The 21374-nt window shown below is 43.4% G+C and overlaps 1 pseudogene; it reads left to right on the top strand.

Moving 5' to 3' along the window:
- Positions 1-8072, top strand: part of LOC147023046 (uncharacterized) — a 53152-nt pseudogene extending 45080 nt beyond the window's left edge.
- Positions 8073-21374: the final 13302 nt, after the last annotated feature.

Genomic DNA, 21374 nt, shown 5'->3' with positions numbered 1-21374 from the left:
AGGCTCACTTGGCTGTGCCTGGATAGGTTTGAAGGTAGAGAAGCAGCTGAAAGCCAAATCCTATCCAGGTTCCTCCTTATGATTTCATATTTGCTTTTTGCGTGTTTGGGTTCCTTCTGACGACTCCATTGCTGTGTGAAGTGTACCTGCAGTATTTGGTTTTCCATTTGATTTGAATTGAATTCATTTTAATCCCATTCCAAATTAAATTGAATAATTATAAACGTCATAGGTCAGGGTCAAGTGTCCGTTGAAAGCGGGACGTCTTGGTACCCAGTCTTCACTACCAGCAGTTTGAAAGTGGCAGTTCTAGTTATGTCTAATATTAATTAGGTAACACACCAGTACACAAACACCACACAAAACTCCACAAACACCACACAAAACAAGTCCTGGCAAGGGTCTGCAATCTCTGATTGCTCTTTTTGGTGTTAATATTGAAAAAGACCCATTGCTCGTTATTCATAAAATGGTAAATCACAAGTCAGACGAGTCTCCACTGCAAATATGGAAAGTATGACCATGAGACAGAATTTTCATTTTGTAAAAGTGCTCCATTGAAATATAAAAGTAATTACCTGAGTTGATAAGTTTGAAGTGCTGAGTATATAATTTTCAAAGTTTGGTTCAATTTTAACAGATTATGCTTTGAGAGGTGCTGAGTAATGTTGCTTTTGATGATAAGTATATTATTCTGAATCACAATTTTGTGATCTCCAAAGTGTGTCCATTGTCTAAATAACATTAGTCTAAGTTAGTTATCTTGGAGGGTTTGAAGAGTAATTTGCATAACTATTATTAAATTTCAAAATAGAGATATACGGGACACAGTTGTTCTTCTCGCTGTTAATGCCATGATTGTAAATTATAATAGACACAGTAGCAGTGGTGGATCTCGAGGGGAAAGGATGGAGGGTATCATTGTTTCCTCTTTGTAAAATGGCCAATGAAAGAAAGAAAGATAAACAAATGGGGAGTCAGAGGTTGGAGTTCCCCCACCATGCTTATTGATGAACCTACCACTGTGCATTTTGGGGAGGGGTGGAGGGCAAGCCTGTAGATCTTAACGAATTAGGATGAAAAGTAGAAGTAACAATAAAAGTATGACTGCATGTCTTGAACTTATTATGAGAATACATAACATGTAGAACAAAGGTATTCAACTTGATTCAGATATATATATATATATATATATATATATATATATATATATATATATATATATATATATATATATATATATATATATATGTCATAGTAGCAGTGGGGAGGGTGGAGAGGGATGATTCTAAACATTTGGTTGGTTGGAGTGTTGGGTGTGAAGTTAAGGGAAAATAGGGGAAGCAAAAGTCTCTTTAAAATGAAGATGTGGTCACAAACAAAGGCTGAAAATCACTCTTAAAAATAACTAGTTTTATTTATCTTAAAAATAAATAAAAAAGAAATAAATTAAAAATTAAAAATAACTTTAAAATAATCTGAAAAAAAAAGAAGTCGATGGCGCGCCATCGCAAATCCCAACACTTCCCACCTAAAGCAAAGTTAAAGATGGCATGAAGTTCAACCAGGATTGACCTAATATAAAATTTTGAGTTAAAATAATTTTCCATTTTGACCCTTGTGACCCTGTTCCCACCCCCTGGGGGCATAAACCGGGGGTCAAATCCCCAAAATCGTGGTGTATTTTCATGCGTCCCCCAATGTTGATTGCATAATTAAAGTTTCATTAAACAATGTTTTAAAATGTTCCCGTAATTGCATTTTTTGGTATTGGACCTTTTGACCCCTTCCGAGGGGATGGGACCAAAAAAAGATACTGCTCTTGTATCTTCTTGCCATGTGGTGATCATAACGACCACGTTTGATGAATTTTGCACAATCATTTAGATGGAGATAGTGTGGTGGCGACCAATTTCCACAATAGCATGACGGATGAACGGACAGACAGACAGACAGACAGATAGACGGAGCCAATTACAATATCCCCTTGTGTTTTTTCGAAAAAGTGTGGGGATGATGTCCCTGGTAGTGCACTCTTATTGTCTCACCCCATGCATAAAAATTTAAATGGTGTATCTGATTATATAAATTGTGTGTCTGTACTCGTATTGTGAAAATCATATTTTCCAGTTTGGATCTACGACGCAAGTTGGAACCAATTTTATCTTGCCTGTGGGAAAGAAGATTTATGCTTTCTCTGGCTAATGGAAAATAAAGAGAGTTTTCGGAGTGTTTCTGATCACTTTGGAATTAGTTTAAGTTCGCTCCATCACAATCTCATTCATGTTGCTAATAGCCTGCAGATACTGTCAAAGCAGGAGATTCAGTGGTCAAAGGAGACTTTGGAAAAGAAAGCTGTATCAGAAGGGTTTGAAAAGTTTCCTGGAGACCTTTGGATGTGTCGATGGTATGTACATACCAATGATTGCCAAATCGGGTACGAAAAAAGATGTGTATATTTGTAGTAAAAGCTTCGCTTCCAATCTTTGATGATAGGAGGGAAACCACGGGGTAACATCCCTGGGTCAGATTGCGGGAGAGTGTGTTGGAGTGGTGCTGAGGTGTCGTCCACCAGATGGCGGTCTCCTTGGGTTAACCTGAGGCGGTCCCTTCGGGTGGGTGCCTGGAATGTCCTATCCCTAAGAGAGGATGATCACCTGTCTCTGTTATCATCTGAGCTCACGCGTTTGGACATCGGGATTGCAGCTCTCTCTGAGGTTCGGAGACCGGATTGCGGCGAGATAATGGTGGGTGGTTACACCTACTATTGGTCCGGTCGCTTTGATGGTTACCATACCCAAGGAGTTGCTGTAGCTGTGTCCAATAAGCTGACCCCAATGATAATTGAGGTAACACCGGTCAACGAGCGTATTATGAGATTAAGGATTCGTCACTCCTTAGGTGTCATTTCCCTGGTCTCTGTTTATGCTCCGACTGAGGCGAGTGATCTCACCGTGAAGGATGCATTCTACGCCACACTCGAGTCTGTGGTTGATCAGTGCCCCAGACGAGATACACTTCTAGTCTTGGGGGATTTCAATGCATCGACTGGAACTGATAGGGATGGTTATGAGGTGTGTGTTGGTGCCCATGGGTCAGGAACTATGAACCAGAATAGCACTAAGTTCCTTGACTTTGCAAGAAGTCATGGACTTAGGGTGGCTGGTTCATGGTTTCAGCGCCCACAAGCTCATCGCTGGACTTGGTATTCCAACGCTGGTGGTGTGGCAAAGGAGATTGACCATGTCCTCATTGACGGTCGTTGGAGGATGATCCAGAACTGCAGGGTCTACCGGAGTGCTCAGTTCCTCAATACTGACCACAGGCTTGTTGTAGCAACTCTAAAGCTGCACCTTAAATCCTGGAGAATGGTACCATCCCAGCCTAGGCTGGATGTTGCCAAGCTCAGGGATGAGAGAGTAGCTGAGGAGTTTGCGAACAGGCTGAGTGGACACTTGGGGGGTCTGGGGGCTTTGGGGGTCCTGAAGAGTTGTGGAGCGCCTTCAAGACCACCGTCCTTGATGTTGCCGGTGGATGCCTTGGAGCTCACCGCAGGGCAAAGAAGAATTTTGTCTCTCAAGGGACACTGGATACCATTGACCAGAGTCACAGGGCCAGGCTGAATGGCAGAGCTGAGCTGTTCAGGGAGCTGAGGCATAAAACTGTACGTGCACTGAGGGTGGACAAGGAGGCCTATGTGCGAGGAATCTGTGAGGGGGTAGAGCATCACCTGTGGACAGGTGATTCTCGTCCCGCTTACAGGGGAATTCGCGCATTACGTTCATCCAAGCCCATCCCTCGGAGCACTACAGTTCGAGCAGAGAGTGGTAGGCTCTTGACAGAGGAGTCTGAAGTGAAGGCCCGCTGGGCCGGTTACTTTGAGCGGTTGTACCAGGCTGATCCCCCAGCTGTCGAGTTGGACGTCAAGGGTGTTACAATCCCTGTTGCTGACCCTCGAATCAACATTGGCCTGGCATCTGCCTGGGGGATGGCCAGACGGAGGCCCCTGGAGTACCGGTGGAAAGTGGACGCAGCGACGCGCTGTTCTGGCACATGCTCCCATACCTGACCTGACCTGACCTTCGCTCCAATGCTTTCCCAGGTAGTGTCAGATGTTAATTGGACAATTCCGTATATCGTCACATTATATCCAGGCTCTGGACATGATACAAAAGTATACCGAAACTGTGATTTACACCAAGCCCTTCAATCCTTTCCAATCCAATATCATCTGCTTGAGGACTCTGCCAACACCTTGGAACATTTCCTGATGACAATGAACAAAGACAATAGAAGCTTGAGCAACACTCAGCGATACAATGCTGTGCGTTCCTCTGTCCATTATTGTGTTGAAAGGTGTATTGGGCTTTCACAGGGGAGATTCAGACGTTTAAAGAATTACGATTGCGGAGGGGATGAGCTAATGTGCAGAACAGTCATTTGCTGTGCTACTCTTCATAATTTTCCCCACACTTTTTGGAGAAAACGGGGGGGATATTGTAATGAGCTCCGTCTCTCAGTCTGTCCATCCATCCGTCCGTCACACTATCTCCTAACCGGTTGTGCAGAAATTCCCAAACTTGGTGGTTATGATCACCACATGGCAAGATGATGCGGGAACAGTATCTTTTTTGACTCCATCACTTGGGGCAGGGTCAAAATGTCAAATACTAAAAGATGCAATTATGGGCACATTTTAAAACATTCTTTAATGAAACTTTGTATGCGCAAACTACATTGTGGGATAAATGAAATATGTCATGACTTATTAGATTTGACCCACGGTTCACGCCACATCGGTTGGGGGGGCTTAGGGTCACAGGGGTCAAAACGGGAAAAAATTTAACTCAAAATTTGATATTGGGATATTCCTGGTGGAACGTTTTGCCATCTTTCAACTTTGATTTAGATGGGAAGCATGGGGATTTGCAATGGTGTGCCTTCCACTTTGCTCTCTTTTCATTTTGGAGAGAGAGAGAGAGAGCAAATTGATGAGTCAGACATTGACCTTTCAGATTGGAAATTGATCATTTTGATTTATCTGAAATCTATTCAGCTGTACCAAATTCTCGAGCAAGTAAAAAACGTGATGACATCAAGGCAACTGATCCGATTCTGCCAAACCTATTCTCTGACCTATTTTTTTTTTTTGGAAACATGCTTTGTGTCACGCGTGTATTGTGCTTGTATACTGTTGTTAAAAAAAAAAATAAACAAGACCAGCAAAATGATTGCAAGCAAGCCATTTGTGGCAAATCATGACATTCCAAGTAAAAAATATGTCGCATCACCAATTTATAATGAACATTTTTGGGAAAACACATTCTTCAAAAAACAATAAATTAATCAAGTACACCTCAAAATGTTTGAATTCATCAAGTAAGAAAAGCAAGGAAGTTGCACATACCATTTTTACTGTGTTTGCTAGGACTTGGTTCGGGTCAGAATCGAACTACAGACCTCCCGACTCAGAGCGGACACTCAAATCCATCCATCGGGACCAGACTCTGTGGAGAGCATTGGTGCTGCTTAAGCAGTCTCCTTGGCTATTGGGCACAATCCTGGAAGAGTCGCCACTCTGACACAGTATACCAGCATGCTGGTACTCATTTTGCCGACCTCTGAAGGATGACAGGCCGAGTTAACCCCACCTGGTATTAATTCAACAGCTGAGTGGGATTTGAATTCAGGACGCTAGGATCCAAAGCTGCCACCCTAACCATTAAGCCAACACCAGAGGTCACCAATTCTGGTTTATTTTTGGCCTCGCTATCAGAAAGGTAATATAATTTGGTACAAAGCCCTAACAAAGTACAAAGCAAAAGGTCATCTAATTAATACAATAGTTGCAATCTCGTCAGAGTAAAGTGTTACATGGCTCAGCACATGGAGTTGAATTTTAGCTGTAAATCTGAAATGCTTTTGACTGCATCTCGTTCACAATTCGGCCGGTACCGTCATGCCATCCTTCACCATTTCGTAAATTCCTTTACTCTCTCAAGGCCAATTCTCACTTGTCAGTGTTGGTCTTCTCAGCTCTCCAGAAACATTAGACGTATCAAATTTAAACCAATCACAGCTGCGGGATCTATTGTTTTTCTAATCCCTTGAGTGCTCAAGCTTCAGTGAAAAGTCCCTCGAGGTTACATCAATCCGTTGAAGTACAAAGTGATGGGCAGCCTTGCCAGTTTTTAAACCAAGGATTAATGAAAGCACGTGAGCGCACGCTCCCCAACAGAAGCTCGGCTAAGTACTGTGGGACCAGAACCAATAAATTGTTGCACAGATGGTGTGCAATGACTGTGGCCGATCACCGTTTTTCTGCCGAGGTAAAATAACCTACAGGGTTCAAATCCCAAAGACATCATGTTCCGGTCAGTTGCTGGAAACAATGGTTCTGATTGTTCGCCTGCAGGAAAGCTTTTTGCACTTTTAAGAAAAGGTATTTACACAGCTGTTGGTGGCTGAATATCAAGAGCTTGTCTGTCCAGCTGCATTGGGTGAAGCATTAAGGAAGGAAATAACAGGTTGATAATAAGTGAGTGAATTAAAGTCTTTGAGAAAAATCACTTTTCCATTATTCTAAGTTCTGCTGCACAGCATAGATTTTTGCAATTCACCATCTCCCACCCCATCCCCTTCCCATAAAGAGCCACTATTCTGCAAAGAGCCCATATTCGCTCTTTCAATCAGGAACTGCTCTTGGCAGACTGCGCAAAATGAATGCAGCAGTCTGAAATTGGAGTAGGGAAGGTGTATCTCCGTATGCTTGGCCGTCATCACCCCGACAGTGCTTCACCTGAGACAGTAAAAGGCTTTGTGGAATGGTCCTCGGAGCTTTTTGCCTCAAATCTCATAACGAGTCTCATCCATTCCAATCAGACAGCGGCTTTTCGAACAGATAGATTAAGCCTCTAAGGGGTAAGCTTGTCCCACAGGCTTGCAGTGGCAGTTTCCTCGCATTACTACTGAGCAACACGGACACGAGAGGCAGGTTCTATCACAAGTGAAGCGGTTTCTTTCCTCAAAGCATTAATCAACATGCCTGACCAAGGAAGTGCTTTATGCTGCTGGAGGATTTGTTGAGCCTATAAATAACATTTTAAGAAAAAGAAATGACGAAACTAAGAATTTTAAACCCTTCATCCACCCTCCCTCCCTCACCCTTTGATGTACTTTACACACACTAGGAACACTGCTTTGTGGATACAAATATCTGCTTGTCAAAACAAATGTCTATGGGGATTTAGCCAGTGTCATAAACTTTGTGTAACTCCTTTGTCCTTTGTGACTCAATGAGAAATTCTTCTTTTTCAACTGCAAAATTAGTTTGGCATAAGTTTTGTTATTTCTACTTTTTGTCAATGTTGTTGTTTTTGCATGTTTTCCATGTAACATGAGTTGATTTGCACTGCTGATATGTTGCCAATTGTAATTGTTTTGCATACCAAAATGTAGGCTCATGGAGGAACGAAATGATTGACAGAGGATCGAAGGGAGACAAAGGCATCATGCATGAGTCGATGAATGGCAGAAAAGAAGAGGGCAGGGGAAGAGTCAGCAAGAGTATAAAATAAAGAGCAGGAGTGGGTTTGGGAGAAAACATAGGTGATGATGGGCAACACCCTTGAAGGATTGGCAGGAGGGGTGCAAGCGAACAGACACAGGTAATGGAATCCACAGATAGGAGAATCCACAGATTAATGGAAGAATGGAGGTGAGTGTTCAGATTAGGATCGGGGAGGGTGACCAAATGCGTGATTCTGGACGACTTGTACATCCTGGGTATGGATTAGGAGGATCGAGGGATAAAATGGCAGTCGGAGCAAGACCAGAAGTGAGGAAACAGAAAACAGAGTTCACCAACTTGCCTATGGTGAGCAAGAAGCAAATCTTGTGACTCGGCTTCCTGCTGATGCATGCCAATAATACAGAGAGCTTTGGATTATATCACCTCCAGTGAAGCAAGATGGGAAGCAACTGCACCAGCACTGATTGGGGAACCTATACTCATTATTTCGGGCAAAGGCCTTATACACTGTAATGAGCTGGACCTGCTTAAAATGGACTGAAGAATATGGAATCCGTGGAGATTACTGAAGTGTTGGCCAGCTACAAAAGCCACTCGTTATGTTTGTGTTCAGGAAAAAACAAATTGAAGTTAGAATTTTGATTATTATTATTCTAGAAAAATCGAACCTTTTCATCACATATTTAAAATCTACCCAGAGTGCATTGAAAAAGAGCAAGCCATTGTGTGTTGGTCTATTGACCAAATTCCAAATTATTGCCCAATATTTCTCCAGTCAAAAATAGAAGCCGACTTTAAAAGATGCCAGAATACACAGTGGGTTAACAGCTGACCTACAGTTGCTGCAGACAGCATCATCCTCCAATTGAGGAACATCACATCAGATACATTGATGTTCATTTTCAGATAGATAAGAATCACTTGGAAGGAGGGATGAAGAAAAAAAACAACCAAATTTCCAGGTGAATAAGTCTTCGATTTGCAATATCACCCGAGTACAGCAGCCACAGCAACTTCTTATATAAGTTGAATATGACAACGATAGCATGCTGCATTGTGGGGTAAGTTGTCTTCGAAAGAGAATCCCAAGTTACCTGCTTTTTCTGGTTGCTTTCTGTTTAAAGTAAAAACAAAGGAACAGAAAATTAACAAAATAGTTTCATTTCAAGCCTTTATAATTGAGAACCCTCAATTTCCACATGGCAGTATCCCCCTGACATATGTGCGTGCGTGCGTGCGTGGTTCACAAAGCATAACAAGTGAAAATAGCAGAAAAAAAGAACGGACATTTATTTGTTCAGACCGTTGATGATTGGTTATTTGGTCTGTTACTGACATGAGCATCCACATCATGGCCTTCAGGCACCGAGTGAACCCGTGACCTCCCATTTTTCGATGGATCCAGGTCAGAACAGATGCAGTGTTTGCACACACTCTTTTTGTTTGCAAAGAACAGGAGCTCATGTGTGTGTAAATGTGGCTTCAAGAACACGTAAATGTGCTTCAGTATTTGCACGTGCCACAATCTGGAACCGTTCGGTATGATAGTCCTGGGCACATTCGGGATTGCTCAGGAGGTGCTGACCAATGGCAGAATCACTTTGAGCAGGAACTTTTGTTGGGTCTTTCCACATTGCCAATGGAATATTCTGCTTGATCCGATCCTCCAATCTGAGTGATGTTTGATCTACGTTCCTGGCATCACACCGGCACTGATATTCGTAAATGACATTGTTCAGTTTTATGGTAGGGAGCACATCTTTCTGGACTGAGGGGAGCAGTTTGTGAGCAGTAAAAATCACTCTCGTTGCATCAGAGTTGTAACATTGTGAAAATGACCGTTTCACCTGTTGTTCAAACTTTTGAGAGATTTTACCTCTTAAGGTAAACTGGACACTTTTCTCGTCCAAATACAGTGTCCTCAGACTGATTGGCAGTTTTTCACTGTATGAACTGGCAGATGAGTCGCTCAACGTAGCCATTGTCATGGAGAATGGTTTTAATGCACTCAATTTCAGCAGCAAGTCGACAGGGTGAACATTTGGCCCACACTCTATTAACGAGGGTATTCATGAGGGCAATCTTGTAACGTGTTGAGCTAAAGGAGTCCCACCGTGTGAACTGCCCAGTGAAGGTAGCCTTGCGGTAGATTGTCATCAAGAATCCATCCTCAGTCTTCTCGACCAACACATCTAGAAAGGGAAGTACATTTGACTGCTCGGTCTCAAACGTAAACTTTAATGCAGGATGGAGAGCATTAATACCTACGAGAAAGTCAGTCCAGCCGGAACGAGTATTGAAGATTGCAAACGTGTCAACCACATATCGGTGGTACACCGAAGTTCTAACGTTTATGTTCATTTCCTGGAACGCACGCTTCTCATGAAAGCCGACGAAAATGTTTGCGAGCAGTGGACCTAATGGTGATCACATCGCTACTCCATCTACTAAAGGCCCGGTCACACCTTGACGTTTTAGCCAGCGATGGCAACGTATTAAAATGTATCTAAAACGCTGGCTTACGTTGAAATTTTGATGTTTTTTTTTAAAGATTCGGACGTATTCATAGCGACTTGGTCTTATGTGTAACGCATTGGTAACTACACAGAACGTTTCGTTGTGTTATAGATAACTTATACCAACGAATGCTGAACCTGTTGTCGGCCTACACAACCGATGCCCAACGATAGTCTAACTCAGGCATAGCGCGTTGCACGCATCGCCGACGATGTCGTGACGTAGCCTATTAAAAGGCTGACGCACAACGATTCGAATCATAACTGCCGTAGAAATGGAAGGGTCAAAATCGCGGTCACACCTTGGCGATCTTGCCAGCGTATACCGACGTAACAAAAAGTGTGTCTAAAACGTTGGGGGCACGTCGAATACGGTATGGGTAAGTTTGGTATACGTGAGTACAACGCTAAATACGCTATCATACGTCGTAGTAAGTAGAGTAGTCAAGAAATTTTGAACATGTTCAAAATTTTACGACGTACTCGGCGTATGACACACGTTCGCATGCGATGAGGATAAGTTTTACACACGATATGCGGACGCTTACACACGTCCACAAAGGCTACTTATAAGCTACTCATAAGTCGAAACACGTCGCGGTAATGTCTTTTTTACGCGAAACTTATTTCTAACTTATGTTTGACGTGCTTTGAACCAATTCTTTACGTAGTCCCAACACACATCGACGTATGTAGACGTATTCCAATGACGTCTTCCGGTCAACAAAAAAAAATGAACGTGTTTCTAGGTTACAACTGCCATATAAAGACGTGTTCCCAGCGGTTTTGGGAATTGGTATATAAAAATGGTGTTCATAAAAGGGGAACCCAACAGTGTTTTCGAGTCCTTTTTGAGTCGATGTCCATGTCAGCAGTAACAGTATCAGTATCAGTATTAGTATTAGTATTAGTAGTAGTTTGTTCATGTTGGCAGTAGTAGGTGAGTGTGAGGGGCAGGGTGTGGGTTATGATGGATCGTCCTTGCGTCCGCGTGTCCACGGGTAGGTTCATAGGCTGCCACTCAACGATTTAAATGGCTGCATCTCCACTATTGAAAGTAGACGCTTGCGCTCAACAATTGGATTTTTTTACACTCAACGACTTTTAAACGTTACCACTCAGCTAGTTTCATTGTTTACAATGAACGATTTAAATTGCTGTCACTCGCCTTTGTTTTTTTTTTTTTTTTTTTTTTTTTTGACGCTGGGGTTTGGAAATTTGAAGCGTTTCTTCTGAACGTGTTAAAACGCTCAAACTCGACTATTTTAAATAGACGCTGCCGATGGACAATTGGAATCATAGCCAAGCTAGACATCGAAGTGTGAACATCCTCGTCATGCCGAAGAAAAGTTTGAAGAATGCTGCAAATAAGTGTCCTGGCCGTGGCCGTGGACGCTGACGCAAGGACGATCCATTATACCGACGTCTTTCAGCCTATGAGTAACTTAAAAGTAACGTCTGTCGACGTGTGGCAACGATCGCGTAACGTGCCAACAACACGTTAATCATAGGTTAGAAATAAGTTTCGGGTACTCTAAACACTACCTCGGCGTGTCTCAACTTATGATTAACTTACAAGTAGCATGTGTTGACGTCTGTCAACGATCGCAGACCGTGCATACAACTTGTGGCCAGCGTAGCGGAACGTGTGAGTCATACGCCGGCATACGTCGTGAAATTTCAAGCATGAAAAAATTTGAGGACAACCAAAAAGTACAACGTTTAAAGCCAACGTACAACGACTTATGGCAACGTACTACGACGTATGCCAGCGTGCTCTTAATGTTATCAAAACTTACCCATAACGTATTCAACGTTTGCCAGCGTTTTAGAAAAAAAATTCAAAAATCGGCATACGTTGGCTAAAACGTCAAGGTGTGACCGGGCCTTTACGTATACATGTTGTCATTGCAGCTGAACTCCACTGCTTGTGTTGCCACGATCATGAGTTCCACAAAGACCGCTTCAGAGCTACAGGGTGGTTCAAGGTTGCCATGAAACAGCGATGCCGTACATATATCAATGCTTTCTTGGAGAGGAACGTTCATGAACAGACTGGATATGTCAAAGGAACACATGGTCACAGCATTCTGGTCCCGCTCCAATTCACGCAAGGTTTCAGAAAAAGTGAATGAATCTTTGATTGCATACTCGGAGAATTCCTCGAGAACAGGTTGCGATAATTCACTCGACCACTTGGAGAGTTTATGTTGCGCGGAACCGATCATAGTATCGGACGTAGTGGGACGCCTTCTTTACGTATTTTGGGTAACACATGCATCCGAGGACATTGTGAACCTTGTGGACAGATCTGCTCATACACATCATGTGGGAGTTCTTTGCTTTTGCACAATTTGCAATAAACGTGTTTGCAATTTCCGTTCAAATGCAGTTGCGCGGTCGTAATGAGCCACATTGCCTAGTGATTTGAACTTTGTTTCGTCATTCAGAACTCCAAGCATCTTTTTACACGTAATCGCGCTTGTTCATCACAACTCCTCCCGACCCTTTATCAGGTTTGCAGATAAATAAGTGTGGGTTGGTCTTCAGGCCTCGAACAGCGGCCAGTTAATCACGTTCCACAATAAGCATCTGCAACATCAGTCAGTCGGGCGCGACAGGACTTCGATTCGTCATGAGAGATAGGAATATAACGGGACAATGAGGCATAAAATGGCTCAAACCTGGCAAACACCTCCTTTCTTTTGATACTGGCTTTGGGAATACCGAAACCATAGCCTGGGGATGGACAGACTCCTCGATGTCGGAGAGCACAATGTCGGACAGGTTTATCACGTGCTTGGTTACATTAATGACTTTACCGTAGCGTTTACATTTCAACGCGTCAATATATGAGACATTCTTCATGTGTGTGTTCTTTTCAATCCATTCATTGATCGAGGAAATGTACCGGCAAAACCTGATCAGATCGAAATTTAACAAAAGGAAAGAACATACCAATGATGAAGTGCGATGAAGAGCTCGGCGTGAACTCATGAGGTTACCGGTAATTCGTTGTACTTGATCACATGTAAATGCTTGTTCAATATTGAGACCAAGTCTAACTTTGGCCTTGTCTAGATGTGTGGAAATAAATGTAGGAACAATCTTAGCACGTAAACATTCATGGAGGAAGTTAATTGATAGAATGCCGGTTCGTACCTTTCCTTTAAGAACCCCTGACCTCCCATTTTTCTATGGATCCAATAACATGGATCCATGGAAAAATGGGAGGTCATGGGTTACCTCGGTGCCTCAAGGCCATGATGTGTATGTATGTTTGTTTCAGTAACGGTCCAAAGAACCAATCACCAACAGTCTGAACAAATAAATTGTTTCCTTTTGTGTCTGCATTTCCGGTATTCTTGCGTGTGTCCTGACGAGCTGCAAGACGAAAAGCTTCGACAATGTCTGTTCTCTTTTTTTTTCTGCTATTTTCAAATTTTGTACTACCAAACGTTTATTCATAAAGCATCACATATTCTATTCTCTCTGATAACCCCCCTACCCCCACCAGTCTCTCCGTCTCTCGAGGTATCTGGATGGTCGTTATGTCTGGACCGTGGTTATGTTTGGGCGGGGTTTGTCTCCAGACGTGCCCAGGTGGTGTTTGTCTCCGGACAGCTTAGCTCTGAATGGTATTTATGTCCAGGCGGTGCTTGTCTGGACGCTAGTTTGTCTTCAGACGCGTATCTCCTTATGTGTCTGGACGGTGGTTATGTCTGGGTGGGGTTTGTCTCCGGACGTGTCCGGATGGGAGTTTGTTTCCGGGTAGTATTTATAGTATGACCGGTAGAAAATGGTTTTCAAACATCATTTTGTTTCCTTCGTCACTGTTATTCTCTGCGGAATCATTTTGATGAGGAGGTATGAATCGCAATTGATGCTCCACCACACACTGTCTTCCCTCCCCTCACTCTCCCTCTCTCCTTTCTTTTTTTTCGAAATTATTATTATTATTATTATTATTATTATTATTATTATTATTATTATTATGCCACAGACAACTTTCGAGTTTATGCCCTTTTAAATTAATTTTCTCGACAACCGCTTGTCACATTTACACAAATTTTTCACCATAAATGCAACTATTCATGGAGAATGTTTTAATGATAATAATGATGTCATAGGTCACATGGCGTGGCAGCCATGTGGGAAAAAAAGAAAAACTTTGGACCTCTGCATCTCCGAAACCGCTCCATGGAAACAAGAAAGAAATTGAAACTTGGCACATGTGAAGTACTCCACATGGGGAATGAGTGCGATTTTTATGACGTCATCGGTAAAGTGGTATCCTGGTCGAAATTTGACATGGAGAATGCTGTATCCAGTCAGTATGAACAATTTTTGAGGGTCATCTTTGCTTGACAGAAAAATAAATTGGGATAAATTGCTTGACAGAAAAAAAATTAATGACGTCATATGTCATGGTCCAGCAGCTTATGTATATATATATCATTTAAAATCTTCTCAAATGGCTGAACAGATCAAGAAGAAACTTAACACATATGTTCCCCAAACCTTGGGGATACCAGGATGTTCACGAATAATAATTGATAGTTCACATGGTTTGGCAGCCAATTTTGGCAGGAAAATATTTTTTAAATTCTCTCTTGAACATCGATCGATGTGAAACTTCACAAATATCATCTCACACCATTGGTGAATATAAATGTGAAAATGATGATGCCATGTTGTTTGGAAGCCAACTTGGATAGAAAAAACGCACCTTATCCGATTAACATGAAACTTCACAAATGTGATCCCCTACCCAATTCGAGGAAGAGTTGTAAATTTATGATGTCTGGTCATGTGGTTCTGTGGCAATTTTGGATTGCAAAATTAAAAACCTTTTAAAAAGAAAAAACATTCTCCAAAATGGCTTACTAGATCGATCTGAAATGCCACATACATGATCTACTCACCTTGAGAAATGCATAGTGTAAATGTTAACATCATAGGTCATATGGTTTGGCAGTTATGAGTTTTTGAAGAATAAACCTTAAAAGCCCCCCTTCTCCAGAACGGCTTGACAGATTGAGAGGAAACTTCACCCACGTATTCCCACAAGCCTTGGGGATACCACAGTGTTCATGAATAATTAATAGATCAAATGGTCTTTGCAGCTGATCACGCAACATAGATAGGCCACCTCCACCAACAAAATGCATTTACTGGGGCTCAACTTCAAGCCTGCCAGTCTTAGGCACCCAAATACCGAGTCGAAATAGGTGATGGCTTGTTGAAATATTTTGACATGCACCAGGATGTCATCCAGGTACACCAGGCATAATTGCCATAGCATGCCACCCAGTGCACACTCAGTCTCTTGAAGGTGGCAGGGACACAACACAAGCCAAATGGCATTACACTGAATTGATACAGTCCCTTACCTGTGGAAATGCCATCTTCTCTTTCCCTACCCAGTCCATCTCCACTTGCCAATGTTGGGATCCACTCTTAAGATGTTGGGATCCACTCTTAAGGTCCAATGTGGAAAACCAATTTGAGCCTAAAACGGCATTGTCATCAATTCTAGGCAAGGTGTAGGAGTTTTTTAATGTCATGTTCAGCTGGCACAAGTCCTTGCAGAAATTATTGGCCCCATCCTTCTTTTTAACCAACACGAGTGACAACCAAGGACTTACGGAGGGATCAATGACTCCTGCATCGGTCAATTTTCTCAGCTGTTCCTCAGCTTCCTCCTTCTTGCTCCAGGAGAGCCATCAGACAGCCTGACAAACAAGGCAAGCCTCTCCAGTGTTAATCTGAGGTTTCACCACCATGTCTGTGCATCCAATGTCCTTGGAAGACAAGGAGAAGATATCTAAGTTATTTCTGATTAACTTATGTAAGGCCTCCTGTTGGGCCTCTAGATCTACACTACTACGATTGTGCATCTCAGAAATGGGATTGGGCCAATTCATACTATAATCTCGAGATTCCCCTGGGATCAGTTTGGCCAAATATTCGTGTCCATCTTGGTGACGTCAATAACTGGGGTGCCATTCAGCTTCCTACATGATGTGATGAACATAATAAATTTACTGAAAGCCTCCACTCTTGTTTTCTACTCTTATTGGGTATGCCTGGTATTAGCTTAATGGTTAGGGTGGTGGGCTTGGGATCTGAGCATCCTGAGTTCAAATCCCACTCAGTTGTTGAATTAATACCAGGTGGAGTTGACTGCCTGTCATCCTTCTGAGGTTGGCAAAATGAGTGCCAGCTTGCTGGTATCCGGTGTCCGAGTGGTGACCTGTCCAGGATTGTGCCCAATAACCAAGGAGACTGCTTAGGCAGCACCAGCGCTCAGCACAGAGTATGGTCCCAATGGATGGATGGATAGTTTGGGTAAGAAGAGACCAAGCTTGTCATTTAGCATTCTTTCATTCCTGTCAATCAAAATTTCAAAAACTTGTGATCACAACTGAAAGTATACTATACATGAGTAGCTAATATGAAGTGTAGTTGTTGTAGCTAATCCATCACATTTACCAATCAAATTGGTGGTCTGTCTTCTTCCACCTCCTTTCTGGTCTTGTGCCCTCCACTCTTTACGTGCTTTGTCTCCCCCCACATCCCTCCCAAAGGTTTCTGCAGGGCTCATAGTCCACCATCAACCCAATTCTGGTGAAACTTTCTAAATCCAGGATCACTGCTCACCTGCACTAATTTGTTCCTCTTTTTTGCACCTCTAGAACCAACTTCCACATCCACTTCAATCTCATTCTTCCCTCCACATCTTCAAGACAGCTGTTCACCACCCTCACAGCTTATCACCAACCCAAAACCATGAATTTTTTTATACCCTGGCAACCCCACCCTGATCGCTCTTCCTTCTGATTTTCAACTTTTCCCTCTTTGGAGTTTCCTTCTGTGTCCATCTTGTTCACTCCATGAATATGTGGTTTGTATCATGATTTTGTCCTTTACATCCTGATCTGTCCAGTGTACTAGCTCTTCCACGAGCTACAGTAAATATGAGAGTTGTACTCTTATATACCATAATTGATTACAGTTATAATTAGAATGGCACTCAATGGAGTGCATACCTCTGCCATGCTGAAGTTTATGTTTTGTATCCAACTAGTAGGCCAGATCTGTATCTGAACCTGAACCAAAATCTAATCCACTTGTTCTTGTCACATAAACGCATCCACCTAGTTTTGTCACAACTCGTCCACAACTTTTTGAAATATCGTGATTATATATTGTTACGAATTTCGGTCCGCCCGGCGTGCGATCGGCCACATAACTCGAATCGTGACCGCGTCGCCCACCGGAACGGACAATTCAGTCGTGACCCTCCTTGGAACTACCGCCAGGAGCTAGTCACGGGTGGGTCTTTCGACCACACCACAATCGTGCCAATTGGCGCAGGATAGGGTTGTTCGCCAAACTCGACCTACCTAAGTACCTGCGCGAATAGTTAACCGGGCGATCGTACCTCGCCGCTGGCCGGCCTTGGACACGAACCGCTTCAGCAGTCTGTTCCGTGCTTCAGTGATAACCGAGCGGTGTTATCGCCGACCCCGACGGATGTGATTCTATTTACTGGGTGCTTACACCCTTCTACCAATTCCTTCCGTGATGCAAGATGGAACTTTCAAACAAGGGAAAGGACGCAACGAAACTGGGAACAGTTCAACAAGCACGTTTATTGCACACTCAGACAAGGCACGCATTTACACCCATACAGTAAATCATGCACGTACACAGTGAAAGCAAGCAAAGGCAGATTTACAACCGAATATTTATTCACACAATTACTTAAACAGTTTTACTTACAAGACGGCGCCACCACATGCACTTACACAAAAGCAAAGAAAAGCCACCCTCCAAGACAAGGGTGGCAGACAGGTCCGTGGACCAAATGTACGTGGAACCTGGATGAGCGGCCAGGTCCACGAGACCGAAGGGTCTTACCCGCGCCCTCTTGGCGCGCTGGCGGGCAAGCCGCGATGTCAGCGTAGCTGCGCCTGGCTTCGTGCCAGGCGCAGCTCTCTCCGGCATTCTCCACGCAGGCACGTGTTTCACCGTCGGCACCACGGTTGGGGAGGGGAACGGACGGGGTTACCGGCGCTTTCTTTGCGGGAGCTCGGTAAGGGAGAGGGGAATTGCTGACGCTCCGTCCAACGAGTTGACGCTCTGGACCGCACTGGTTCCGGCGAACTCCTCTTAGCTGTGGCCTCCACTACGCCCCTTCTCCGGCGGCGGTCCCCACTCAGCCCTCTGGTTCGCCTCTGAGCCCTCCTCCGCGTCCCTGCTCCACTCAGCAACTCGCCCTCCTCGCCCCTCAACTTCGACCTGAGCTCCGAGCTCCTTCCTCTCCGTCGATCGGCCCCCGTCTGCCTTTCCCCGTCTGCTTCGAGCTCCGTCTCCCGACTCTGCCCCACCGCCACTGCCACTGCCACTGCCCCGAGCTGCATTGTGCTCGCGCTTATATAGGCCGGGGGAGGAGTGCATATGTAAATTTGTGGATCACAGCGGGTTTGGAGGCGGAGCTACACCACCTGATGCTCAGCCATTGGACGGATGAAAAGTGGGCGTGTATGATTCCTGATCCGATTTCTCCTTCAAAAGGATCCCATTCACGACCAATGGCATGACGTTTGGTAACGTGTTCTATTTCTCTGTTCAAATCATGTCTGGATGTTGTAAAAATCACTGAACGGGCTTTGGACAGCGCGACTTCGGTGTTGACTCTGGGACGAAGGCGACTTCTTGTTTGCGGGTGGTGTTTGTTGATGGTAGTGGAGGGAGAAAGGCGAAGGTGGTGGGGGTTTGCTGTGGTGGTTTGGGGATGGTGTTGGTGGTGGCGATCTGGTTGTTGGCGGGCGTCGTTTGAGAATGGAGGTCAGGCGATGTTTGCGGGGTGGGGTTGTGGAGGTGAAGGGGCGAAGGTGGTGGTGGTTTGGTGTAGTTGTTTGGGGGCGTTGGTGGTGGTGGCGATTTGGTTGTTGGGGGATGATTGGTCCAAAATCATGATAGAGAAAAGAAAAATGGCTAACTCAAAGTATCACAGCCCTGTGAACACGGAAATTCCCTTTAAACAAAGGTGGGGAAATCTAACTACACATATACTTATCGTCATAACTGATCTAAGGTCCTTTATGGTGGTCTGCGAATTTCCACAGCCGTAACTATATATATATATATATATATATATATATATATATATATATATATATATATATATATATATATATATATATATATATATATGCAGCTCTGGAAAAAATTAAGAGACCAATGCAAAATTATAAGTTTTTCTGGTTTTACTATTTTTAGGTACGTGTTTGAGTAAAATGAACATTTTTGTTTTATTCTATAAACTACTGACAACATTTCTCCCAAATTCCAAATAAAAATATTGTCATTTAGAGCATTTATTTCCAGAAAATGACGAGTCAAAGTAACAACAAAGATTCAGTGTTTTCAGACCTCAAATAATACAAACAAAACAAGTTCATATTCATTTATAAAGAACACAATACTTAGTTTTATTTTTAATAATAATGATGTTTTAACTAAAATAATGTTTTAACTTAGGAAGAGTTCAGAAATCAATATTTTGTGGAATAACCCTGATTTTCAATCACAGCTTTCATGCGTCTTGGCATGCTCTCCACCAGTCTTTCACATTGCTGTTGGGTGACTTTATGCCACTCCTGGCACAAAAATTCAAGCAGCTCGGCTTTGTTTGATGGCTTGTGACCATCCATCTTCCTCTTGATCACATTCCAGAGGTTTTCAATGGGGTTCAGGTCTGGAGATTGGGCTGGCCATGACAGGGTCTTGATCTGATGGTCCTCCATCCACACCTTGATTGACCTGGCTGTGTGGCATGGAGCATTGTCCTGCTGGGAAAACCAATCCTCAGAGTTGGGGAACATTGTCAGAGCAGAAGGAAGCAAGTGTTCTTCCAGGACAACCTTGTACGTGGCTTGATTCATGAGTCCTTCACAAAGACAAATCTGCTCGATTCTAGCATTGCTGAGGCACCCCCAGATCATCACCGATCCTCCACCAAATTTCACAGCGGGTGCGAGACACTGTGGCTTGAAGGCCTCTCCAGGTCTCCGTCTAACCATTAGACGACCTGGTGTTGGGCAAAGCTGAAAATTGGACTCATCAGAGAAGATGACCTTACTCCAGTCCTCTACAGTCCAATCCTTATGGTCTTTTGCAAACCTCAGCCTGGCTCTTCTTTGCCTCTCACTGATGAAGGGCTTTTTTTTAGCTTTGCACGACTTCAGCCCTGCCCCAAGGAGCCTGTTTCGAACCGTCCTCACCGTGCACTTCACCCCAGCTGCTGTTTGCCATTCTTTTTGTTGGTCACTTGATGTCATCCGACGATTGTTGAGTGACATTCGAATGAGTTGACGGTCATCCCGGTCAGTGGAAAGTCGTTTTTGCCCTCTGCCAGTCTGTAGCTTTGTTGTCCCCAATGTCTGCTGCTTGACCTTGTTCTTATGAACCGCCGTCTTTGAAATTTTAAGGATGGAAGCAACGTGACGTGACACTCACTGTATCCCTCTGCCAGTAAAGCCAGAATTGAACCCTTCTTTTCCTCACTCAAAACTTTTCTTTTCAACTCTTTTGGCATGGTCAATAGTTAGTTTTTTGATTCCAATTACTTTTGAGGTACTACGAGCACTGATTTTGCCATACATCTGGTCCTATTGCAAGAGGATAGTGATGACCACAGCAGTGGTTTTTATACTTTTCCTTGTTAAATAAGATTCGGTTCAGGTGATCACCTAATCAGTAGCTCACTAAGTAGAATGAGGTGTGCCTGTGTTGGAATTCAACAGACACTAGAATGGAATGGCTGCCATACATGTAGAGATGCTGATTTAATTTTTTTTGGAGTGGTCCCTTATTTTCTTCCAGAGGTGTGTGTGTGTGTGTGTGTGTGTGTGTGTGTGTGTGTGTGTGTGTGTGTGTGTGTGTGTGTGTGTGTGTGTGTGTGTGTGTGTGTGTGTGTGTGTGTGTGTGTGTGTGTGTGTGTGTGTGTGTGTTTGGCCCCATAGCTCAATGGTGAAGAATCACTGAAGAAATTAAAAAATCATCAGATCAGGATTCAGATCTTCAGCCAAATCGAATCAATTCTTTCTGGTCACAAAACCTATCTGTCCACCAAGTTTCCTCCGAATCCAACCACAACTTCTTGAAATATCCTGTTCACATACAAAGAAACAAATAAACAGACAGGGGTGAAAACATAACCTCCATCTCGCTTCATTGGCAGAGATAATTACAGTAGTTTGCACAGAATAACTATAGTAAAGGGATGGGCTAAAAGCCCTTAAAAAGCATATAGA

This window comes from Eptatretus burgeri, chromosome 7 (assembly GCF_056783735.1).
Source record: "Eptatretus burgeri isolate ZD-2024b chromosome 7, Ebu_testis_v1, whole genome shotgun sequence".
In the NCBI taxonomy this organism is placed as follows: Eukaryota; Metazoa; Chordata; class Myxini; order Myxiniformes; family Myxinidae; genus Eptatretus; species Eptatretus burgeri.
Note: the sequence above shows the minus strand (reverse complement) of the source record. Positions and strands in the feature narration are given on the sequence as shown.